The sequence below is a fragment of the Varanus komodoensis genome, unplaced genomic scaffold, assembly GCF_004798865.1.
Source record: "Varanus komodoensis strain SLA01 unplaced genomic scaffold, ASM479886v1 scaffold13_3, whole genome shotgun sequence".
Lineage (NCBI taxonomy): Eukaryota > Metazoa > Chordata > Lepidosauria > Squamata > Varanidae > Varanus > Varanus komodoensis.
In genome coordinates this window covers 1,452,907-1,480,058 of record NW_025335409.1, presented here as the reverse complement: position 1 = coordinate 1,480,058, position 27,152 = coordinate 1,452,907, and the positions used below count along the sequence as shown (strand labels likewise).

General features: G+C 38.8%; 1 protein-coding gene across 4 annotated transcripts in view; it reads right to left on the bottom strand.

Moving 5' to 3' along the window:
- Nucleotides 1-27,152, bottom strand: part of PLXNB2 (plexin B2) — a 331,034-nt gene that overhangs the window by 257,410 nt on the left and 46,472 nt on the right. Inside the window, exon 1 of one of the 4 annotated variants that reach the window (XM_044423442.1) lies at nucleotides 23,074-23,092. The exons of the other annotated variants lie outside the window; for them this stretch is intronic. The gene's annotated coding sequence lies outside the window, so the exon portion shown is untranslated. Of the gene's footprint in view, nucleotides 1-23,073; nucleotides 23,093-27,152 lie in introns of those variants that run through there. 4 annotated transcript variants of the gene reach the window in all.

Below are 27,152 nucleotides of genomic sequence, written 5' to 3'. Positions count from 1 at the left end.
TCTGCTCCACACATACATTTTGTCCTGAGCCCCAACAAAGGGCTAGAAACATTCTGTGCAAGTGTTTGCAAGATACAAGAGCTTAGAGGTTCTTAGTTATTCAACCTGAGTCCACAAATGTTGCCTGGTCTTGGCAGAAAACCAAGATTTGTGCTTGCCATAACCCTGCTCCCAGCTGCAGGGGATGGGGAGGCACTTCTCTGACAACACACCATATTCAAAGTTCAGTGTGACAGCTGGAAGGGGTGGGAAGGAAAGCTCCTCTTGTCTTTCCCAGCTCTGACATGGGAAGCAGGATCAATGCTTATGACTGTTGTGCCAAGTCACAGAGACATTCAGAAAGCAGGGAGAAAGAATTCCAATTATCTCCAGACATTACTACATCATAGCTGGGGACCCTATTCTTCGTTATGGTCAGAATTCTCCCTGATGTTGTGTTTACCAGCTGGACTTTTGTTTATCCATTAACACAAACCCCACAGGATGGAGCAATCTATGTATACATTGCTGGTGTGTGTTTTCTATTTCACAAGATTTAGGCATACATTCTTGATGTTCAGCGGGGTGGAGGGAGAGCAGGGGAGAGAGCAAGCACACACAACAGAGAGAAACTGTAGGCCTTCATCCCTAAGTACACTCATTACCTTAATGTTGTCATTGTTTGAATATTCAGAATTCCTCTATAACATGTTCTATGTCAGTATATAATCATTTAAGACAAATAATCCAGCTAGCTTTGCTAAAGACAGGAGGAAGTTCTTTCTGATAAAAGCAGGGTGTAATCTGTTTAAATAGCTCAGGTCCAAAGTTCAACATTAACTAAAATCAATAATTACAAGTCATTTCTTGAACAATTCAATTAGGAAACAATCCAAATGCAGTAAGAGGAAAAGGTATAACTGCAATGTTAAGGCTCTACAACATTGTAAAAGAGGATATCCAATATAATTCAAGGCAATATTATGGAACAAAACAAATACATCATTTAGCAAATAAATGAAGTGCTTTGTGTAGCACTCTATAATATCACTAATAATATTCTTCAATAAAAACCAGGAAATGTGTGTCAAAGCTGAAGACAAGAATTTTTATGAATGCCATATAAAATTCTTCCTCATCCTCTTTTTATGATAAAACAAATAACCATTTAAAAAAAGCCAACAGCTCAGTTCAGACAATGGCTGGATTCCACAAACTCCCCTTTGTGGTTACCACAGTACTTCTTTTATTAGTTTTTGCACCAATGTATCTCACAGAGAATTAAGCTCATAGGTGTAAATCTCTCCTTCCCACTATCTCCTTCCTTCTCCGTCCTCCAGGAAGTATCCCAGGAGAAAGAAATCCCAGAGCAGAATGAGGCTTTCTGAAGTGGGTATGTATGTGCCTGATTCACACTCAGGCAACAGGGGAGAAAACAGCGGTTCTACTGCCTCAGAGGAAACCAACGAACCTTTCTATGTAGACTGTATAGAGCTGGCAACTATATTTCATATTGCCCTTCCACCCCATCTCCTGGTCCTTTCAATGAAAACAGTGCTGACTGTATAAACATTAAGCAAGGAGAGAATAACCATGAGCATCTGGACTATGGACCATGTCTTGTCACTGAGATATGTTTACCCCACTGAGATATGTTTACCCCATGTTACTAAGATGTGCAATTATTGCAAAATTAGCATGATACCAAGCCTGCGCCACACTATTATTAGACGAAGGCATCAAGTGCAATACTTCAGTTCTACCTTCCACTGAACATAATAAACATTCTTCTGGAAACCACGAAAGAAAGGGAAATATGTAGGTTCATAATGCCAAGTCCAGGAGGATAATCAGGACTTTTGGATCAACCCCTTAGCATGGTGCTGCATAGAAAAGGATATTAAAGACAATAAGATTAATACAGCAGGCTAGCCACGGGCACCTTATCAGAGAAATAGGATCCAGGTTTTGACAAGATGTTTTGCAATTTACAGAATAAATGTGTTGCTTCACTCTAAAATGTAGGATGCTGAGAGCTCATTTAAAGTAAAGCCTCTGCAATGAAAAAGACATACCAGCATTACAAAGATCTCCAGAGACAAAATTCAGGTATATATCTCACCTCCAAGCACCTCATTTCCAAATATGGCACCCCTTTTTTAAAAGAAATGAAGTTATGGTATGCTTGGACTACAATGGGTTTACAAAAGAATAATTTTCAAATACAAACAGTCAAGTACAGAACAGTTTAATTGTTCCTTGTAAAAATTCAGCAGTTTTAAGGGAGGGTAAGCATGGTCTGTGGTACTCCTCAACCCATTACTGACATGTGAACTTATCTTCAGATTTATTTTGCTTGTCAATTCATTTTTATGTTACTGGTAGACCACTTCAGAATGAGAAATGTGAATGTTCATAGAACTGACAGGATATTAACTGTGTCTAACATTCACTTGACCTAGGGAAATACCAAGAAAATGTAATGAAAGATAGGACACCTAGTTCAGGTGCTTAGGGACCCCCAGTGGTCAATACAGCTTTCGGAAAGGACAGGGAACAAAATATGCTTGCAATTTAGGAAGCTTATTTATACTGAGTCAGATATTAAATATGGAAGAACAGCTTCTGTATTTGAGTTTAATCCAGAGGCTAAAGCCAGATAATGTTTTCCCATCTTAACCAAACGGCTGAGGGGCAAATGGTACACAGCCATTGTTTGCTGTTGGAATGATTTGTCTGCTTAATTCTTATAATGAATGAGACTCCGGCATGCCAATGAAAGCCAAGAAAATGAACATTTTGGGGTTCTGGAGGAAGTATGGCAGCAAAGCTGAAACTTAAAGAAATGGTTTGCATCACTGGTCCATCTAGCTCAATACTCCAGATGGTGACCAGTATTGAACAGGAGTGGACATAAAACATAAGGCAAGAGTCTATAAAGGCTTGAAACTCAACATTAAGAAAACTAAGATCATGGCATCCGGTCCTCTCATTTCCTGGCAAATAGATGGGGAAGAAATGAAGGTAGTGACAGATTTTATTTTCCTGGGCTCCAAGATCACCGAAGACGGGGACTGCAGCCAATAAATTAAAAGGCACTTGCTCCTGGGGAGGAAAGCTATGGCAAATCCAGACAGCATACTAAAAAGCAGACACATAACCCTGCCGACAAAAGTGCGTATAGTCAAGTCTATGGTTTTTCCAGTTGCAATGTATGGCTGTGAAAGCTGGACCATAAGGAAGGCTGAACGCTGAAGAATTGAGGCCTTTGAATTGTGGTGCTGGAGGAGACTCCTGTGAGTCCCTTGGACCGCAAGGTGATCAAACCGGTCAGTCCAAGAGGAGATCAACCCTGACTGCTCTTTAGAAGGCCAGATTCTGAAGATGAAACTCAAATACTTTGGCCACCTAATGAGAAGGAAGGACTCCCTGGAGAAGAGTCTAATGCTGGGAACAATAGATGGCAAAAGAAGGGGACGGCAGAGAATGAGGTGGCTAGATGGAGTCACTGAAGCAGTTGGTCTGAGCTTGGGTGGACTCCGGGGGATGGTGGAGGACAGGAAGGCCTGGAGGAATGTTGTCCATGGGGTCGCGATGGGTTGGACACGACTTCGTGACTAACAACAACAACAACAACAACAAGCAGCTGCCCAGAATTCCAGGCAGGAATTTTTCTAGGCTGAACCTGAGATGTCAGAAATTGAACCCTGGGGCATTCTGCATGCAATACATGTGCCACACCATTCAGAGAACATCCCTCTTCACTTTAGCCCCTCTTCACTTTAGCCGTGCAGTTCTGGCCTGGAGTGAATTCCAGTATGTGTGGGGTCGGAGGAAGCAGGATTAGAAGCCGAGCATAACTTTCACTTCCCGCTGCAACATTTAAAACATGTATACATGGCTCTTCATCCTGTCTGGATTCCTATGGTGTGCAAGCAGTTTGGCTTCAGGATAAAATGACTTAATATCTTAAATTATACTAATAATATTAACTATTTAAAATACCTGACTAAATCAGAAAGGACCACAATGTGGGCACCTGGCAAAGCTCTTTGGGGTGGTCATTCAATAACAAAGGCACCATTGCTAAACAAAAAAATATATATAGCAATGATGAGAGAAGAGGCAGCGAAAAGACAGATAAAAGGAAGGAAGGAGATTTTCTTCTGTAACTGAATAGTATACCCCCAGTCAAGTAGGCATGCAGAAAAGGGAGTCAACAGAGGATCCTGAGGTAATGGCAAGAGAACAACTGCCATAAATTTGATGTGACAGAATTTGGCAGTTCACAGAGGATGAGGCTATCAGGAGTTACTAGTCAAGATGGCTGCATCACAAGCAGGATGCCTCTTACTGCAGGTTTCTGTAGAAGGTGAGTGGGAACATCCTATTGGGCTTGTGTGTTTTTGTGGGCTTCCTACAAGTATTTTGTGGGAAGTGAATGATGGACCAAATTGCCCTTTGATGTGATTCAGCTCAATTCTTATGATGTTCTTATGATTATCCTTGAAAAGTGTGTATTTTATTATGTTGTGAGCCGCCCCGAGGCTACGGCAAGGGGCGGCATAGAAATGTTTTAATAAATAAATAAATAAAATAAAAATCAAGTAGTCTAAATATCCGTAAAAGTTTAGTAGCTAGGCACACTATACTAGAGTCACCAGGTACTTCCTCTAAAGTTAATGGGTTACCTAGACCCTGGATGGGAGATTCGTGTGTGCAATGAACCTAGAAGCACTTTGCTCTGCTAATCCAGTCTTGCAAGGTTTACAGACTCCTATGGTAAGGATCTGCAATATCAAAAGCTGCTACTTCTTTGGCCCTTACCTTTTCTCAGGTGCCATTTAATCACTTGTTCTCCCAGAAGAGGTACATTGATACTTCCAAATCAATCAAGTATTACTGACTTTCGTACTTGTTTGTTGGCATTTACGAAGGAAACTGATTTAATTTCTTTTCCAGATCCAGGTCAGTCTCCATACACATACACAGTGAGGTCACTGGCTTTTCTGCTGTAAGCAATTAAATGTGTGTTTACAGCTTGTCTAAGCAGTAAGTAATTAAATTTCACCTGCTGAGGCTGAATCTATTTTGTCTTGGATTGCCAAACCGAAGAGTCTTCCATAGCCAGGTTTGCAAAACTGTAGGATGACTAGAGCTATCACTGTAATAATATTAGAATACTAATAGAATTAAAGTATATGTTTTAACTGAATTATTTAAATGACAGCAAGCAATGACACCCCTGCAGGACCTTTTCACATGGTCAAGAAAAGCAGTTCACATACTTTTTTTTAATGTTGTGCACACATAAGCTCTGATATATGCTATACTGTGTAATTTAAGAAAAGGGAAAGACAGAAGAAGGCTACATTTGCAATGTGAAGAAAGAGATTACTCCTTTGGGAACATTCCTCAGCATTAACACTACTAAAACTTTGATATCAATTGTGTGTAGAAACGCCACCCCAAGCACTTGTTGGGATACAAATGTTTGTAATAATAATAAATAAATAAGTTATACACATTTACAGCAGCCTTCTCCAATCCAGTGCCCTCTAGATGAGTCAAACTGCAACTGCCTGAGCGCGGAATGATACAAGCTCCTGTCCAACATACCTGGAGGGCAACCAATGGTGGAATCATAAATACATGGTATACCAACTAAGAAGAACAAAGAATCAGGCATCTGCTGGATCAGACCAAAAACTCTATCAAGTCCACACTGCTCCCAACCTTTTTGGGACCAGGGATTGGTTTTGTGGAAAACTATTTTTCCACAAAAATGGCGGGGGGGGGGGGGGAGAGGCAGCAAGATGATTCAAGTGCATTACATTTATTGTGCACTTTATTCCTATTATTATTCCTAATATATAATGAAATAATTATACAACTCTCCATAATGCAGAATCAGTGGGAGCCTGCAAGAAATTAATTTATTATGGTCTCTGTGCAGTCAAACCTCTCTGCTAATAATAATCTGTATTTGCAGCCAGTCCCCAGAACTGGCATCACTGTCTCAGTTCCGCCTCAGATCATTCAGGCATTAGATTCTCACAAGCAGCAACAACCTAGATCCCTCACATGTACAGGTTACAGTGGGGTTCATGCTCCTATGAGAAGGAGATGCCCAGATGCTCCATTCGGCTGTCATGGGGCCAAAACAGACATGATTTACCTTCTCTCTGTAATAATAACTATCACTCCCCACCCTCCAATAGCTATTCTAGGATAAGCAAGGGAGTCCCAATCTGGATCAGAATACAAGTGTTAAGAGCAGAGGGACTTTTACAATATGAATAGTCCCTTTAAACCTGCTCTGTAGTAAAAAGAGGGCGGGAGGTGACAGGTGTCTGTCACATGCTTTTTAAAACTTGTGACCACTGAGATATCCTGCGATAATGAATTCCATAAGAAGTGGATTCCATAAGTCAATTATGCATTTAATGTAAAACCATGTATTATGAAGACCAAGTACAGCTCATTGTGCATGCATCTTTATGTTGAGAAGGCGTTCATCACAAAGGGTCTATTTTGGTAGCCTGAAATAGCATTTGAGTCTGCTGTAGATGGGTGGCAATGCTGTGGTGATATCAGAGTCTACAAACCTTTCCAGAGAAGTGTGGGATGTATTATGTTTCATTTCCTTTGGCAAAAGCCCCTTATCTTGTGGGTGGTGGAAGAACTAGGGCTGGAAGCATTTATTTTAATCAAAACTGTCTTTTTGCTGCTGACAGCTCTGTGCCTATATTTAAAAATAACACTAAACAGCCTTTTTATCCATAAGCCATGCTAGCACCTTATGTGCTTCTTTGAGATTAGGACCTCATGTTAGACCTGCTTTTTTGGCAAAGGTTCTTACACTGGCAGTACACCACAGTAGAATTAATTGATTTTGAGGATATAGACATGACCCAGCCTACAATGGTTATTAGCAGCAGTTGGTCCCACTATTATAGTATACTGGAGAACATTCTGCTATCAGTGGGAAGGAAACAGGAGTACGTACACAGCCAATGCAGCTGATGTTATACCTCCCTCAAGGATAAATAGAGCTGAAGTTGGCTGAGCTAGCTAGTGAATTACTACAATAGAAGCTACTGTGGAAAACAGAAGCTAAAACATGCACCAAGCATAACTAATAATAAATCAAATAGATTAATCTTAAAGATAAAAGGAACTGGATGCTAAAAAAAGAAAGTTTCTTAGAGATAAGAGGTCAATAAGCAAAGGGAATTTACTGAAATAAGGTTAACTCAGTAGAAATTTAAATAAGTAAGTAAATATGGCATACTCAAAGGAGAATCACTTAATACAGCTAGTTAAAGAAAGTTTCCAAAGCAATTAACTCAACAATGTATTCAGTGTAGAATTGTTAAGCCCCTTTGCAAGCACAACACGAATTCATAGTCACACATAACGAATCATAGCTAAGAGTAACAAGTGACTACATAAAATGACTTGTAATGAGTTTGCAGCTTAAGCAATACATCTGCATCAAGCAACTCCCTTAGGAGTAGAGGGGTGGCATATAAAAGCTCTCTCTCTATATATAAAAAAGCTGATAGTTTTCTTAACTTTCCTATCTGAAGGTGAAAACAAGTTTGGCCAAATGTCTCACTCCAGGTAGCAGGCCTTAATCTGGAGAACTAATTGTGTACAAGCTTAACTTAAATATAGAAAATGAACATTAAGTACAGAACTGAACAGAAGCTAACTTAAAACATGCTTATTTATGCATGTGTCTCAACCAGTCCTGTCCAACCTGTAGTTCATTTGGAACTGCAACTTTCCTCAGCCCCAGCCAGTTCTAAGGGCCTAAAGGAGCAAAATGAGGATCCAGCCATATGCAGGAGAGTTTCTCACCATGTATTAAAATGACCAGAGAAGGCTCTTTCCAAGCAGTTTGGATACATTATATGACAACCATTCCCCCTGTTAGGGCATACTAACATTGCAGACTTTCTGTTTCCCTTGGCATTTTAATTAGTTGATGGCATTTGTCCGTTCATTGTATTTGCTGCTCTTTTTGAGTTTTATTATGATACTCTCGTTTTGTTCTGCATTACATGTTTTTGCTTCCACTTTTGTACACCACCTTAGGATCTGCATGGATGAAATATGCTTTAAATTTTTTTTTTAAATATCTTCACCAAAAATAAAAAAGCCATCTTTGCAATGGTTTAGCTTCAAGTCTGGTATAATCCTGAATAATTGTAGATGCAGCACTGTATCACTTGAACTACTTTACTATATATCATATTTTTATAGCATCTCTTTTCATACTCATTTAGTGGTGGTATATTTCATTTTTGCTTTTAATGATTTCTTTGATGCTTGCAACTGATGAAAAATCTAACAAATCCTTATTCCACCATATATCAGATTAGGATAAAAAACAACAACACAGATTGTCTGTACTTGTGGACTTTTTTTTTGACAATTATTTAATCATTAATTTGTAAAGTAATTAGGAAGTTACTGAATCATCACTCACATACAGTATATAGCACAGTTAAGGTCATATTTATGGAGGCTGAATTTCGAAGTAGGTGCAAGGCAGGGCTGCTAATTTTTTCCCCTTAAATTGTAACTGCTTTGGCAAGTTTGCAGAATTAATTCTTTAAAAGTCACAAAACCAGTATGTTTACAGAGCTAGAAAACTGTCATTTAGCACAACACAGGTGCTTCTAATTGGAAAACTGAATTAATTTTCTGCATCCCCAATGAGTTGCTATTTTATGAAATTGGCAAACTTACTCATTTTGACTGCTAATTACTGAGGAGAAGTAAGATCATAAGTGCTATGTCCAGCTTTTCAACAAAGGTCATTAAAAATGATAAGCTTTTCTTGCATTTCCAATATTCATAAGCTGCTCTGAGCCATATTCTTAAAATACCATACTCAAAACTATTATTTTTGGCCACTACACAATTAGCTGCTTTATATGCCAGTCAGGATGCTTAGCAAGTAGCCAGCCCTTCTCTTGGAGGTTTCTCTGGAGCAATTGCCATTCCTGAAGAAGCAAGCAACTGCTCCATGTTTTAATGATTTGCTGTATACATGGTTCCCTGATTTTCAAACTAGGTCTTTGGATGAAAGTTTTTTAGCTTTAATTTCTGTCATAAAGCACTAAGTAGAAAAAAAAACAGAATACATCCATCTTGCCAAAGCCCCATTCTCCTTCGAAATTACGGTGTGTAGCTTTTTGCGAGTAGACTTTTGTTTTTTAGGTCATTCATTCAAACATGCCATCTCATACTCATGTCTGAAATTCAAAAGGCATGGAACCAACTGTGGGTTGCTTAGCCTGTGACTTGTAGGAATGTGCACCAACCCTATCTATTCTGCCTAAACAGTATTCAATCTCCTCCAGAGGAGGATGGCAAGATGGCATGCAAAAATGGACCAATTGTTTAGGAACAGTTAACAAACTATGGGTTAACTACTGGGTTGTTTTGTCAGTCAACAACAACTTGGACCAGGTTCATACATCATGCTAACAGCTTCTAATCATGCCAATCAGAAATTATTTACAGCAAAGAAACGCATGGGTCGCTCATGAATGCTGCCATGATATGTGAACAGGCCGTTGGTATCTATATGTTTTTGTTAACACAATGAGTTTGCTGTGCTCAAGTGATTTAATTATTGTTCATAATAAATCTGTGATTCGCTGAGGAGCTCCTATGAAATATACGCACATGAGGCTTACATATGATTAAAGGAACAATACTCTCTCCTGAATTAGCAAAATACATATTTGTGTAATTTAAATAAAAATAAAGGTTTTATTTAAGAGACTATGTTGTTACTGAGACACTAAAATGATCAGTAAAGAAACCACAACCCTAACCTATAGCATAAACAGGGATCAAATTTACTTTATCAACTAAAAAAAGTTTTTGTTTGGACTAGTATTATAATAAATCCAAGGAGCATGATAGAAGAGTTCATGTTAGCCAAGTTCTAGAGCAAACCCAGGGCTCCTTAATCTGCATTATTGACAGTAATGATGCTTATGTTAATTAACTTCAGACAAAATGCTTATGTATGATTAGACAGAATAAAGCCCTATAACTCCCCACATTCTGGCTGGGGAATGCTGAGTGTTGTAGGACCATTTTTCTGTCTAACTAGGCATAGGATTGCACCTTTAAAATCTAAGGCGCTAGCTTATTTTAGTCTGAACAAATGCTTCAAAGGGCTTTTTAGCCTGTGCACTTTCTTTTCCAGCTGTGAATAAAGATTCTCTCTCTCTACTAATACAAGTCAATCATTCTTTGCCTCTAAAATTCATCTTTCAAGTTCCCAGTGATCCAAAAGCTCCCTTTAAGAACACACATTCCTTTCTAGCCCTTAAAAAAAGGAAAATTGAGAATACCTTCTTCTTGGAACACTACTCATATTTACTGACAACAGTTTTAAATGTCAAACTTTAAGAAATAAAAGCAAGTGACCAACACTGTTGCTGGGAACTATATATCACACGGGACACCTCTAAAGTGACAGTATGCCTTACAGTGCTAACTATATTTACCTTTCAAAGGTATTTGATTATTTAAGAGCACATTATGCAAGATATACAATGATATATTGGATAAATAAACAAAGGCTAAATCCTATATCTAGCCTTCATGCACTCAGTTGGACTTATTTCTGAGCAGACATATACAAAACATTAAAAGAGCTATGTTGAATAAGTTCAAAGTACCTCATTGTGCTTGCACAGAGGTCAGACAAATGCCTACAAGCGATACACTGCCAGACATCAGTACAGCTGGTGTACTGCTGTATGAAGTATTTCATTTTAGCCATTTGGAGTTCCCATCATTCAGTCTCAAGGACTGACTCGAGATTCTAGTATTCTCCCAATTCCTGATTTTTACAGCAAGGCCTGCAGAGCAGCAGAAGCTACCCAAAGTTCCACTGGTAGAGAAAGGGGTGCAGTGCCATGGAAATCTGTTACCCCAGTCCTTCCCACCTACTGGTGATTTCGAGGAACAACCTTCCTCCCACAAGCCTGACTCTAAGGAAGGTCTCCTCAGAACCAGACATTAGTATGTGGGGCAGCAATCAAGCCATGGGAGAGGGAGGCTGACATGATAGATGGATGGGAGATGGGAGGCGGATGTGGGAGATGGAAAGAAGTGGGCGTAGGAGGGAGACAGCAGGCAGATGTGGGCAGACCTAGCCAAAAGACAGGAGGCGAATATGGGCAGGTGACATGGGAGGCAGATGCAGGTGGTTGTAGGAGGAAGATGGGATACAGATGTGGGCATGAAAGAAGGAAAGCAGATGGGAAAAGGGCAACAGATGTAGGTGTGGCAAAGGCTGCATCTCAAACTGCTGTGTTTTTTTCTCAGTTGTTTTTTTCAAGCTATGAGTCTCAGAGGCACAGAGACACTTTGTCCTATCCTAGAATCTCTTCCGGAGAGGAAATGGAAATGGAGGACAATAAATAGCATTTATTAATATACCAGGCAGTAGCAAATCATGACCTGTTTATCAATAGGCAATATGATTTTGCATAACAAAATGGGCTAGAATTTTATTGATATTATGTGGGCTGTAATCAGCCCTTTTCAAAACACTCTTTGACCCCCTTCATTTGTTCTCCAGTTCGTTCTTCTCAAAGAAAAGCAAATGTCCTTATTTCAATCAAGCATCCCCCTTGTGACAAATAAATATATAGGGATGAGTTGAAATGCCTCACAGATTAATGAACTGAAGAGTGAACCTGTCACATATGAGAAGTGAAAATTGCTCATAGAAGTCAGTGACCAAAACATAATGCAAGAGCGTGGCAAGTTCCTACCTGCGTGCCCAGCATCAACATAGGATCTATCAATTTGAAGAGATATACATTGCATGAGATCCTCTCCCAGGAAGATTTGCTCGCAGTTTCATTAGAAATATTTTCAGATGTGAATATTAAGCTTCCCTCAAACAGTAATCAATTTAATGAAATAATAATGATGCCAATGATCAAAATCTTGACATATATGTCCGAATCAACTTGAATTCAAGGCTTTAACAGACACTACCTGTCAGGGAAATTTCATTTTTGTTGCTTTTTTGTGATGATGAAGCTGGGCTGAGGTGGAATGAACCAGAAAAGGGCAACACTAGAGAAAAGAAAGGCCAAGTCAGGCCTGGCCATCCAGTGTGAAGGTGTATTTAACCTCTCAAACTTTTATGGAGTCTGGTGTTAAAAAGGCATTTTATAGATCTTTCTAGACTACCTTCTATGGGTTGAAAAAGTAAAGTGTACACAATGTATACAGCAAAACAAACAGTTGTCAGGATGATACTCCTGTGTAATGGCAACTCTGGTTGTAAATTACCATGCTCTAGTGGTCAGATTTGCACAACTGTTTAGAAAATATAAGAATGAACTAACTAAATGGAAAACTAGCTCCATTATTTAAACCAGTCTTGCTGCTTTAAATTTCCTTGATTTAAGTCAGAGATTGACAACTTCAGGGTCTCTAGGAGCCAATTTCAACCTTTTAGCCCTAAACCCAAGGAAATTTAGAACCAAGGTGGCAACAGCATAACAGTGGGTGGCAACTGTGAATTGTTTCATCACTGAGGCTGCTTCAGCAACAAATACCTTGATTTAAAAACATCCATCCTGTTGCCTGTTCCCATGGTTAGCCTATTCGGGTGGGGCCAAGACAAAGTCCACGGCCAGGTTCCAGTGATTATCACAATAAATTCTTAAAGTATTACTTGTAATGTTGAAGATTACAGGCACACAGAACAAGAAAAATGTGAAAACTCATACAGGAATGTGAAAACAGATGGAAGAGAAATAGGACAGACAGGTGGATTTGGCATCTTTTGGTAGGAGGCTGTGGATATATTTTGGGCAGATAGGTAAAACTAAACTTCAAGGCACTGTTAGGTGACCTTGTACCACATGCAAGTCTTTATTAAGCATCATTTTCCTAATAATTCAGCCTTCAAAAGAAAGCCATTCATCAGAAATTGTTCAGGAATTTTGAGAGTCTGTTTTGCCACCCAGAACTGAAGCTCGAACAAGGATCTGGACATGTATACAGCCCTATCATGCATACTTGAAAATCCTGCAGGAATTAAATAGTGAGGGAAACACTACAAAGGATACATGGGTCGAGGGGAAGGGCCTTCCCCTCAGCAGAGGGTGATGAATGGGAACTCAGTGCCCTATCCTTATCTGAGCCAGGACAGCTTGGGATCTCTCGGAAATGCATGACTGTCTGACCTATTTAAATGTTATGGTCTGGGAGAAGAACACTGAATGTGCTATACAAGATAGTCTTACTCAGAATATTAAAGGTCTAGCAAACATGAGATATGGTCATAAAAACAAAAGCTCTTGGTAAGCATAAAAGCTTTTTTATTACACATAACAGGCACTGCTGAAGCTGCTCCCCGAGCATAATGGAGCATACGAAATCAATATTATTTCTAATGGGATTTGGACATGACTTCAAAAACATGGCTACTTTACTACCAGCATTGTCCAATATGGTGAAAAGATACAATCACAGAATAAATAGCATTGCACAAAAATAGATAATCATTAAAAAATCAAAAGGATCATAGTCATATATTGTGAGCAGGGCAGCAATATTGACATTCTGCCTCAGATGGGCTTGAATCTTCAAAGGACTTGACAATTTGGCTTCATCCATTATAGCCATCTTAGAGCAGTTAGCTGATCTACTCGCAGAATGAGTAGATCAATGCATTTCCCCAGAATTCACAAGAAGTTACATCCAAGAATGACCAGAAGGAAAAATGGTCACAATTTTTGTCAGGCTCACAATTTTCATCACAATAGATGCCCACAAATGCCCTGTGCAGAAATACTTTGGGTGGGTGGGTGTTAGAGAGAGAGAGAGAGAGAGAGAGAGAGAGAGAGAGAGAGAGAGAGAGAGAGAGAGAGAGAGAGAGAGTGTTGAGGGGTAGAGACCAGTATTGAATTTACCTAAAACAAAAACAAAGAGACCAATCCTAGTGTGGTATCTCTCCATATCAACAAGGACTGTTTTCTTAAGTCTGTCAGTGAGGTGGTCTTCCACAATCCATGATGGTCTGACCATTTGTTCTGCTTTATCCTATTCCAGCCCAGGTCAGGCAAGAACACCTCAGAATTGCATGGTGTCCTTATCAAACATGGGCATATCTCAGCTAATGCCTGAGCCAACACATGTAGAAGTTTTGCTTAACATAGAACTATCAGGGATTTGAGTGGGCAGGCTGAGCAGTAGGCCCTGCATGTGTGGAGCTGGGTCCAATAAGCATGGCCCCATCCTTGTCCTTGGTTTTAGGCTCATGCATTGCACAGGAGGGTGATGAGCATATAAAGAGGGCTACTATTAAAATGGCATTCTCTAGCCAACACAGGACAGTTGCCAGCAGGAAGAAAGACAAAACTAGTATGCTTCATAGATGTACATGCCATCTTTGCAAATGAGTTATGCTAATTCTCCTGTATTCACTTTCACTATAGATACAACTGAAGGAAGCATAGTTTCAAATCAGGAAAGAATGGATGGATTTAGAAGAATTTATATCAGTTATAAATAGGAAAGAACATCATTTGTTATTTAGTCATACCATCGGAATTGTGAATTGCAAAGAGCTCTTTCAAAATGTGCACCAAAATACTGTAACAGGTGCTTGTGGCTGACTCAACACATGAACACCAAGCAACCAGCCAACTGGCTGGCAAAATGCTGAGAGGCAATTGAAAGTACAAGCTACTTTTCTGAGTTCTACATTTAAAAGCATACACAGATGTTTAATATGCAGACATATCCCAAGAAGGGTGTGGTTTATACTATAAGCATGCAAGAAAAAGGAGGACTACTGATGACAAAGAACCTTCCCCTTCTCTGCAGGAGTGCCAGTAGCATTTCTCTACAACCCTATTCACAACTGTATGTATGTCTACTCAGAAGTAAGTGCTGGCAAACTCAATCAGGCTTACTCTCAGGTAAGTGTATTCAGGATTGCATCCTAAAAATATGAACCTATAGGCCAAGCTGCTGTCTTGTGCATTTTGACTAGTGTTCTGAATGTGTAACACATTCTTATGGGCAATTTAAAAGATTAAAATAATCAACATGTGTTGTACAGAGCAATTTTTCCCTCTGAATCTTTGTAGAAATAATAAAGGCCTCAGAAAGAAGAATCTGAAGATGCCTGCCTTAAGGGAAGCTTTAATTTTAGAATCAATTTTTCATCAACTGCTAAACCAGCTGTAAACTAATCATTTTTAATTAGTAGTCAAGTGTGACAGATACTGATAATTAAAAGTATGAGTGAGAAGGAAACCAAGTAGCAAGAAATTTACTGCATTAACTTGTGTGCCGAGCTATATAAAAACTTATTAAAACTACTCTTAGTCTCCTTCTCCAAGCCGAGTACAAAACATATACTCACGAAGTTTAGGTTCATTTTCCTACATGGCCAGAAGATCTAAATGAATTCATCAGTACGTGCTTTTGCATATCTCCTGGTAGAAATGTCTGTGCTCACATATCCACCCATGTAGTTTACACAATTATGAAAGCCACAAAGGTTCACAAATAAGCTACATCTGATCGTGCTTCAGGCTAAAATGTCTGGGAGGGAACAAGTGTCCAATTCTGTGACTATAAAGAACAGTTGTGTGTTTATTGAAGCTGTTAATTGAGACGATGCAAGTTTGTTCTGAGAAAACTTTTATCCTGTTCTCTATGGTTGAGCAGAAATGGTAACTACTTAGTGCAACAGAAACAAACATTTAGAAAGATTTGTTTTTCATGCCAAAACACCATGTTCAGTAAATACATCTGAAGGATTCAAGCAGAAATGACTCAAAGTGCCAGTCTAGTTTCATCTTTCCATACATAAACATCCTTCTAAGATAAGAATCAGGGAAGAATTAGATTTCATGTTTGACACAGGACTATGTCTATATAATATTTAGCACATTTCCAGCATCATAACACTAGTGACAGCCAATGATGTGAAGCAGAGTCAGGGAAAACGTACAATGTGATGTGCAGGTAAACTTCAGAAGGCAGAGAGGGGTGAATTTAGTGGCTGATTCTACCCATGCCAGAATCAAGACCCATTACAGTTCAACAAGGAAAAAAAAAAGTGTAGCATCGACTTTGACCATGGATGATGGCCATTCTTACAGTTAGCCAACACCTAGTTTACTTTGGTGAGTAAAGTGTGGCTCATGGAAAGCAAACAGTCAAGTATTTGTCTGTTAGGACATTAATGTGGAACAAATTGAATGGCACAAGTATGTATTAGTCAAAAAGGCCAGCTGTTTTCAATGATCTGTGTACCTTGACTAATATAACATTAGGAATCATATGTAATAAGAGCAACAATATAAATAAATAAATTCATTGTTAGTGTGTAGCAATGAATGAATGGTAATTGCTATTCAGCTCAGCTAGAGAAGAAACCAATAACAGAAAACATTCTGAAGTTTTAGACGATAATAATAGAAGATTGCCTAACATGATAGTGCTCTTGCTTTTCCCTCTCTACTTAGTAATTGCACAGGTGCATACATTTTTAAATGCCCATTAATGAAAAGTACAGATTTGACACATTAAATCTTAACAGCTTTTGGGGAGACATTAAACTTTATAATCAAAACCTGCTTTGAATTTTCATTAAGAGTCACTGATCCAACAGACTAGCAGCTGTAAATTGGATCTAAAAATAAAATTAAGAACAGAAGCATTAAAAACACAATTTAATGTGTTGATGAGAGCAGCAGATCAAATGCAATGAACTGAAACATACCAAAAGTAAAATCTTAAAGTGTTGAACTACTGATTTCATAGAAGCAATATATATAATTGCAAGAATTTTTTTTGGGGGGGGGGAGAAGGGAATTTTTTTTTACAATTTTGAAAAACACAGCTGTAGTTCTTTATAGATCTTTTGACATTTATTGCACTGGTCATTTCAAGCCATAGTTATACCTAACTTAGGGTCCCTTGTTTTCAATGGGAATTTGTCTGTATTAATGCACAAACAGAGGCAAAATTAATTGTGAATAATATGAGTAGGAAAAGATCAGTCATGCATTGCCATTTCTTGGTCATCTCATTCCAAGAGACTTGCATTTACAGATACTCTTCCTCAGTTTGTGTGTTTGCTAGGGTTAAGGTATATGGGAAATGTTTCAGCTCTCAGTTCCTTGGCATAGAATTGCTCAGGTGCTCTGAACCAACCTTGACTTAAATAAATTAACCTTCCACAAGACACAAGCACCTGATTAATCCAGGACTGCCTTTCTTTATCAATAGAACAATGAAGTCCATTACCCCAGTGTGAAAATAAATTTTGATTGTATTTGATTAGAAGACTTTTCGGGACACAGGTCTGCTAGAACAGTAAGGCAAAATGGTGAGATACCCACCAATCATATCTCATGTAATTAGCAGATAGGAATACATTTGGAATACACAGGGATAGGGGACAGTTGAAAAAGTATTGCTATTATGTAGCAATGAATGAATGAACAAATGAAGAGAGAATACTTTATATGAATAATGAGTACTTTATATAAGATTCTAAAAACAATCCCACGCTTTTAAACTAAAGTGTAACAAAATTATCATCCACTCTGCTTTCAATCATATAATTTCACCCTAGAATGCAATTAGTAAATACATACCATCCCTTTAAAAACAGCAATTAACACAAGCATCACTATCAATATTGAGATACAAACTGAAAACAAACCACATTTCCTGAAGAGACAGAAACCTTAATGCTTTAAAAGACAGCTGTCACTCATACTACCTGAACTGGTTCAGCTGTAGAGTTCAAATGGCATAAACTGGCCACATCCTCTGAGTTTTCTATCCTCTAATCATGACAGATTGGAGAGTTTTCAGAAGACTGCAGTCTACCTAATTTTCTTCTCAGTGCTGAACACACAGGAATGCACACAGAGATGTTATAGTATGAAGGGTTTTTAAATACATCTTTAAAAAAAATCTCTGTAGGAAGCACAGTTAGATTTACAAAAGCTGGTGCCCTTCAAATGTTCTGGATTACAGCTCCCATCAGCCCCAGTCAACATGTGGTCAGGGGTTATGGGAATAGTAGTCCAAAACATTTTGAGAATACCAGATTGTTCCTAGTCAGGGTCTAATCAAGACCAGGTACAGGCTACAAACAGATTCAGCTGTTTCAAATGGCATATGAAAGTGGAAATAAATTGTTACATGTTGATCACACTTTTTCAACTCCATGGTCCATGCACAGGAATGCTGCCAGCAGTCCCTGTTTTGGCCAGACATGGTTGTGTCTCTGTTTCCCTGAAGTTGGGTCTTTTTCAGCTCAAGAAGGAAAGCTTAGAAACAGCACAGCTAAACCGTTCTACTTTCTCCATCACTGCTGGCAGGGATGCCTCACCTCTCCCTAGTGTAACATGCCCAAGATGATACACAAGGTGAGCAATGGTCCCTGGCTTGCATTGTAAGCACTTCAGAACCAGGCTGTTCCTTGTAGCAGAGGAGGGGATGGAGGAATGATTGACAACGGAAGGTAGAACGGAATGATGGTAGAATTCATGTTAGCTAGAAATGTCAGAGAAAAGTGGGAGCAAAGAGACAAAGTTAGTTAAGGAAAAATGGCTGGAAGATGCAATGGATTAATCTGGAGGCGTATTTGCAGCAGTCTGGACTTCTAGGAGCATCATCAAAATTAAAGGAAGGTTTATTAAAGAATGAGATTTTGGCTTCAAATAGGTGAAACAATGATATAAAAAGAAAAATGAAAGTTTAGAACACTGTTAACATGAAATAGTTCCAAGCAGCATACAGTTACTCATATAAAATATGCAAAAGCAGCTTTGCCAATTAGAAGTTGATATTTTCCATTGCACATCTCTGGAATTATGTGGATTGGAAAAGTGGGATGAGAGAGAAGCTGGACACACCACATTCCAATGGAAGGAAGTAGAAAGGGACACAGCCATTTGGTAGAGTTCACCTGACAGCTTTGACATATATGCCACACAAGGCATGTGGTGTGAAAGCGCTACAAGGAATTAGGAAAGAAGGCCATGAGCTAGAGGTAGAGGTAGGACAACAGAAATGCTACCCCTCCTAACAGGTAAAATGAAGTCTAAAAGGGAAAGGCTTTAGGAATGAGGCTCTTTTCCCACAGTTGTGACTTTCTGCTTCAGATTTCAAAATGTCTCTGGCTGTCAGCTGTTCTGAGTCCAAAGCCACCTATTTATGCCTGGCTGAGAAACCTACTGCATTGCAAGCCTGCAGACATATCAGCAAAGTCAGTGCAATCACAGAACTTCACAAAGTCAGAGAGCTGCGCACAGGATGGTGCTGATATCTTGAAAGATACATGAACTGAGCAGTACATTATCTAATGACATCTTCACAGTTTGAGGTCGCCATTAGATGTCAATGCTCTGCCATCACAAAACATCAACTTTGAAACTGTTGTGGCACAAGAGGAAGCTTGTAACAGAAAGGCTGAAGTGGCATGATATGAGAAGGCAAACAGGGTATGAAAATCCTACTCTAGCCGCTCACTTTGCATCTAAAAACCTTTGCAAGCACCGAAGGACATCTTGGGAATAAGACCAGCCTGTTGGATCTGTTGTGGCCTTGCCTTAAAAATGCCTCTTAGTTGGTGCCAGTGACATGCTCTAATGGAAAATCAGTAGTGGCTGCAGATTGCTCAGCAAAGAGACAAAGATCACCCTCGTGCCACCTGTGGAATATTAGCAGACCAACTAGCAGCTGATGTGGAACAGACTCCGGGTTGGGACTGCCAGTCAGTGACTCACTACAAAGTAAGCCAGCTCATTTAGCCTACAGATCGATTTATAGAAGCATCCAGGGGCATGCCTTAAGATTCATCTAAAGCAAGTGCATGACTTGCTCAGTGTAACTGATCGGGTAAGGCAACGTGGACTGAATGAAGGGAGGTAAACAGTATAAATTGGTCTTTTCAGGGAAAAAAGCATCCCATTAAAAGACAGTGTAATTCTTTAGCTTCTTTTTAAAACTAAGCAAAAAAAGGGTAAATACCTCACAATGTTCCAGTCTGCAGAAAAAACGTTGGATTATTTGTAAAGTTGCAATGGATGTGAAAATGAATCTGCATTTATAAAGAACTGTTCTGGTTTTAAAAGCTTATTTTTTACTTTTCTGCAGAAAATGTGACAGCTCAGCTTATTAACAGTTTCCTTGGATTTTGCAGCATCAAGTATTTTGCTTTAAAAATAAAACCTAAACATTATCTTAAAATGCCAAGGAAGCCCTGTAGATTTCATTCTTGTGCATTTTAGAACCATGTTACCCTTTATGGATTACACACATCTGTGTGTGTGAGCATATTTGTGAAAAAGAATTAATGTGCACAGATGGATCATTCTTGTATGCAACTGCATACAGAGATGGAAGTTTATCCTCTCAGGAACTTTTTAAAGCTTTCATTATTTTATTTTTATGCTTTTCTTTCCCCTCTGAGAACAACCAGATTTGTGCAAGAAGTCCAGAAAATATTTAACTGTGTTGCCTCTGGCAGGCTTTCCAGACATTCTAGAGTATGAAATACCCAGATGTGGTGACTGTAAGTTGAGTTTTGCTGCCTGAACAGTGTCAGATGAATTCAAGAAATATGAAAGAATTTGCACCATCCTCATATTTGATTGTGTAACACTATTTGCTGGAATTAAAATTTGACTCTTGTTCCAAGCTGCAGTCATTTTTTTAACATAAAGACTGCTGCTCATATTCCTTCAGATGGTCTAATCCTGCACTGAAACAGAGTAGGCATGCATAGACATACATGTCCCTACATCCAGAAATGGTTTCCTTACTACCCATTCTGGAATAAACTCTATTGAACGCAATAATAGCAATATTTAACTAAGCATGTATAGGACTTAGCTGGAAGCAGGCTCTTGAACTTTAGGGAAGAAGTCATGAGATTGCTTCCAGAAGATGCATGTATAACTCACTAAGTCAACTCTTCTGCAGGGATGTGGACTGGAATATCTCCATTCCCAGTTACTAGCATTAACTGAAAGATAATGAATGGCCAGATGCCTAGGGTGACTTCGTCACCATGCCATGAGTTCTCCACAGGTGCTTATATTTATTTTGAAGTACCTCCTGTCACCACCTCTTCTCTGCTGTCATTCATATTGCAATTTATCTTGTACACATCAGGCACTGGTGTTATTCATCATGTGCATGCAAGAGATTACAAATAAATGCAAAACAAAACTGAAATGTTTGATTTTTAGCCAGATTTAAAGAAACCCAAACTCAACTGAACCTCTTGCCATTTTTTATGACTTCACTAATTCTACAATTGAGTAAACAAATTGCACTAGCCATTTTGTACCAATGAAGATCAGATCAAGCAACATTCAAATGCACCTTTATTTCACACCGGTCTTCACTTACTTTGGGCACAATCCTATGGCTTTATTCTGAGGGCCTGGGGAGTGAAGGACTTAGTTTCTTTCAGAATACGAAGGTTCCTGCTTCGGCCTCAGCCTCTCTTTCTCATGAGCAAGGGCAAAAGGCACAAACATCCAAAATTGGATAGCTGTGTCCTCTACACTTTAGAAGAGTCATGGTGACAGTTCTTGGAGGACACTTTTCCCTATCTTCTTTAGTATGTCTTTTCATCGCCTCAAGTTTTATAAAGCCAAGTTTGTCATTTGAGCTACTTTAGCTGAACAGTTCAACATGGCAGAAATACTTGCTTAAATTCAGGATTCTTCCTGAAATAAGGGGAAAATGGGCACTGGGAGGAGAAGTCACAATAAATCTTTCATAGAGCTTTTCCGGAAATCTGTATGACTTATAAAAATGAAAGGGGGCTTGAAAAATACCGAAGGGGAATAAATGTATCCTTAAATTCAGTATCGATTAAGAACTATGAATCAACAGCAGGAATGTATTGCTGGGGAAGAGAATAAATGTGTCACAATCAGATTGTGTAGATTAGCAATTAGATTTGAAGAACGCAGTAGATAAAAAGAACAAATATATGCACGTTAAAATCCAGAAACATTTTTAAAGCAACTACATTAGTAGTTTATCTAAATTTTGAAGAAACAAAGTTGGCCTTCTGACCAGCCACATCATAGAGAAAAACAGATTTGGCTTTCTATATGCTTGTGTGTTTTAATATCCATGATTTAATATCCATAGGGAAAGCTCCCAAATTCCAAAACAAATGCTCTTCAGCATAGGTACAGGAAGGATAACATTTCAAGGAGGAGGGATTTGGGAAGTATAATGCTGGTGCATCCTTTTGACTGCTGTAGATTCAAATTGGTCCTCAGCAAGGTCTACCAGCAAAATTGAGACAGGGAGCTAAAGTAAGGCACTACTGGTCTTGCCTTAGTCAGACAAATTAGCCAAGAAAACAAGAGATAATACTGAGTCGGACTGTCTTTCCTGAAGAGTTGTGAAATCCAAACATAGCTGGAGAAAACAAATGGAACCTTCAAGCCAAACAATGTAGAACATTTGAACTAACATAAATCCTGAAAGGTTTTCATGCCAGAAGAAACAGCAGCATCTTAAAAAAGCACTTTCCTGTACTAAGATGAGTTCAATTATATGTACATCTATCAAGAGGAAACAGCCTGAAGTGTTGCACAGTGAATGTTCTCCACCTATTGTTCTTTTTATTATTTTTCTCTTTCTTTCAATTTGCATCTCAGTAACAACAACATTGCTATCTCCTTTCATTACATCATTGAAAAAAAAAATCCCAGTGTTATCTTGCGGGAAATGTGCTAAGATCTCTTAGTCCCTGGTCAGACTGCATATTTGCAATCATGCTGATTATCCCTCTTTATACCAGTTCAGTGGTACGAGCCATTTGGCTTTTATATTGTCTTATACCAAAATCATTCTCTATACTTCTCTCTAAATCTCATTTCAAGCTGCATTTGTAGTATTCAGAGAAGCACCATATTCAAACAACATCAGTTACATCCAGCTGAGTTTAATGAGTCACACTTTTCTGGCTCATAACATACCTCCAAAATGGCCCTTAGTAATAAACAAATTGCTTACTTTTACTCTAGAATAAGACGCCGCTGATCCTGAATGATGTTTGCTTCTAGGACTGCTCACTAGGACAGAAGGAGGCAGAACTTTATAGAATGACGAGTTAGACAGGATATGAGTTGCTTTGTTTATTCAAAACAGTGCTTCTTTGAGAGTAGTCTAACATAGTTGCTTAGATATAAAGCACCCAGGAAGTGTATGCCATTACCCATTCAAAAATCATCAAATAGAATCCAAGAGCATGGCCATTGACTCGCCATTACCATTTTTGGGTTCTTTAGCTAACCCATTAATGAAACTTGGCTTTGATCAATCAACTTGTGAAACTGAGCATGGTACTACTGATTGGTGAGTATAGTGAGACATATCCTAGAAGAGAACATGGGCAGATGACTGACTCCCTGAGCAGAAACAATCTCACTTCAACATTTTGATCCACTTATGATCCTAAATGCTACCGTTTCCCTTAATGTTTTCCCCCTTTAATTCACAATTTAGATCTGCAGCTCAAGAAAATCACTATGCCAGCCCCTTAAGCAAGATACCCCTTGTAAGGCTGGGATCCCTCAACTTATCAAAATAATAGAACAACCAAACCTGTATTTGTCTTGGTACAGTCTTGTATATCATTTCAATTTAGAGGTTTACTCAGTGACCACCTCTGCTTATAACTCCAAAGTAACATCTTTATTGTTTTGGGAAGGAAGGATAAAACAAAAGAATGTCCCTGGGGTCATGGGAAAAGTAGATGGGGCAATGGATCTTAGAAACAAGTGCTGGGACTAGATTTCCATTTAGGAACAGAGACCTGTCAAAGATGCATCTCTCAGAACAAAAATGTATTGCTGGCCTTGTAACGATTATACAGAAAAACCTGCGGAGCCAAAGACCAGATTCAGCTTGAAGAATGTTTGAGGGCCAATAAGAAATGAAGACTAAAAGTTGAGGATCCATAGATTTGTGGGAAATGAGCCTTAAGGTTCAGAAATACGATTCCTCAATTATTAAGTCAAGGAAGTATAGAAGTTAAGGAACCCACAATGCAAACTCAGCAGTGCTTTCTTAAATTGCAAGAAAATGTTAAGAACTGGTTCAGTGGGAGGATAAATGTTACCAAGGTCAGTTTTTCAAGTAATTGATGCAACAGATCCATTCAACTTCAAAGGCAGCATGAAGGGAAGATTTGCATCTTATCACCTAAGGAGTAAAAAAAGTCCATCTCTTTTGCCACCATTACTAAAGAAGCAAATTCAGACAGCAGGCAAGCACTTTCTCTTCCTTGCCCCCTAGTCTAAACTCAAGCCTCTTGGGATAAAGCATATCAGATCATAATATTTTCTATAAAGGGAATATCTATGAATTGCAAACTGAGAATTCCCTTAGCACAGGCTTGGTTTGTGGAGCTGGCTTTCTGGTGCTTGTGTTATTTTAACTGTTGCTCATTAGCTATACTTTATATTGTGGTGTACTTATTCTGCTGCTGGTTTTATATTTTAATGTCATTTTTAAAGACCACCTTAGTAGAAAGGCAGAATACATAGAATACACTTTTTAAATGTGTATTCATTTTAAATGAATACTTTCACATCAGTCCCAAATCACAGCAACAGAGTATTCATGTAACTACCACCAAAAAAAACAAACAAAAAACAAAAAGTTTTGATGCTGCCTTTATATGATGGACTGGAAAAAATAATTATTGACCTTTAAAGAAATGGCAGGATGAAATGATGCAAGGGTACATTAATAAAATCTGGCTGGTAAACACTTTCCTACATGAAGTTCAATCTTTCTTTGCAGCTTTGCAATGGAAGCAACCAGACTGTTTTTTTTTTTTTTTTTTTTACCATGAATTAACAAGCTGTGTACACACACACACACCTTCTCCCTGATTTACTGTTTTGGATAACAAGTAGTTGGGATTCATGTTTCGGGATATGCTTCTCAAAAGGGTTCTCTGTGACTTTTCTTTTTATGCGCTCTCTCCCCTCTTGACATTTGGTACTTCCTGTTTACTTCTACTCTGTCCTTACAAGAGCAAGCTACCAGAACCCACACACTTGCTCCTCCTGCCATTCCCAAGCAGTGGTACTTTCCCTGCTCCACAAAACTATTCCCAACAATCAGCGAGCTTAGCTGATCTCCAGCTAACCTTGCTCCCTTTTCTGCCAGACAGGATACTTGGCAAACACATGCTGAAGGTCAACTAACACCAGGCTACAGATATCCCTTAAAAGTCTCAACTTTTATCACTGAAGCCCTCTTATAAGAAAGAAAACCAAAACCTACTTTTCCAGTTTCCCAAACCACCAGCATCTTTTTGACAGGTGAATACAAAGAACCTACACCCATGCTGTTTTTGAACAAGGGGCCTTCTATGCCTAAGGATTTGGGGTTTGAGGCACTAACCCTGCAGATATATTAAAATTGATCATCTCAGACTCTCCACTAAAATTAGCCAGTCAGGCAAAGAACAAGGAAGGGGAATGGACCAAAACTGATCGGTTTCCTGACTCCCTGATTTGCAGCTTAGCAGCTTTGGTGGGTAAAGCACTAAACATTTACTGCTGAAAGCAATGTAGTTTCAGTAGGATGCTGAAAGAATGCCTCATTCCCTAGAAAGTACAGCTCCGGGTATTTTGTATATAAGGGTGGTGGGAGTTTGTATTTGAAACCAAGAGCAAATAAAGGCTAACAGTTAGATTTTGTTCACTGAATGAAACAAACCTGGAATGTAAGAAGGTTAGGGTAGCATTTGGGCTGACAGTTGGCCAGCCAGTAAGAACACACACTAAAGGGAAGTCCCTGGCAGATGGCCTTCTAAGCAACTTTTTTTGAAATGAAGCATTCTAAATGTATATCTCATCAGTATAGTTTATATTCTATACATGCACTCCTATATCTGGAACACAAGAGGATAAGAAAGAGAAGATTTTGACACTGTCACAAATCCAGCAAGTAACCAGAGTTTGGGGGTTACAACAGTAGAGAGCTACTTTAGTAGGAGTGATGATCCAAACTCCTGCACCTTTAAGGGACAATTATCATGTCATCCAAAAGCTGGGAACCAGAAGTCACTCAAAACTAGCTGGCACCTCACAAAATTATATAGGATAGCAAACATTCTCTTGAAAATCTGGGGTGTTTCCTGAGATGAAGACTGGGTTCAAAACTATAGTTTAATTCTCGTTTGTGTGAACTGACTGCAGTTAGAACTAACCACAGTCCCTGGAGGTCATATATAACAGCATATCGTGGTTAGTTCAAAAGTGGTAGCCTTCTTTTTCCTTGTACATAAAAAAGAGGAGAAGAGAGGAAAGCACACAAGCAAAACCATGCAAGCTTGTTTTCGTAACAGGAAAACCATGTGAAAAGAGCTTAACTTTGCAAGAAAACATTATCTAAATGTGACAGGCTCCAAACCTCTCACTGACAGGCAGAACTACCTCTTGTCCTGCTACCACTTCCACAAAACAATTTATTATAATTCTTTCTCCAGTGGAACTTGTAGAACTCTTAAAATCTCTCTCTTTCTTTGTAATTATTTGTTATACTACTGAACCACTTCAATGTTCATTCCAGATCTTCAACAGGATTGTAACCAACTTTCCAGATGTTTTGGCCCACAACATCTATCATCCCCTACCATTGGCTATGCTGGCTAAGGGATGGTGGGAATTAGAGACCAAAATTCCTGGAGGAATGAAAATTGCCCATCCCTGCTAAAAGTAATCTCTATTCATGTCTTTGGCACATTATAAGATGTGCCCACTTTATTAAGTATGAAGAACTTATTATTTATTAAGTACTTAAAAAGTGCACATTTCCATTAGTTTGTTTCATTCATGTAATTCTTTTAACTACACCAATTGGTATGGATGATCTCTTCCAGATAAATGCAGCCAGGTCAAGTACTAGCTGAAAGCAGGATATGGCCACCTGCCCCAAAGTCAGAATTTATGTGGCCCATTATAACATGAGAGTAACCTTTAACAATATAAAACAAATACATCTGACATTCTGCATCAATCCTCAATAAACTTGTTAATAAGTGTTTCCTATAAGTTAAAGATGATTAAAGATGA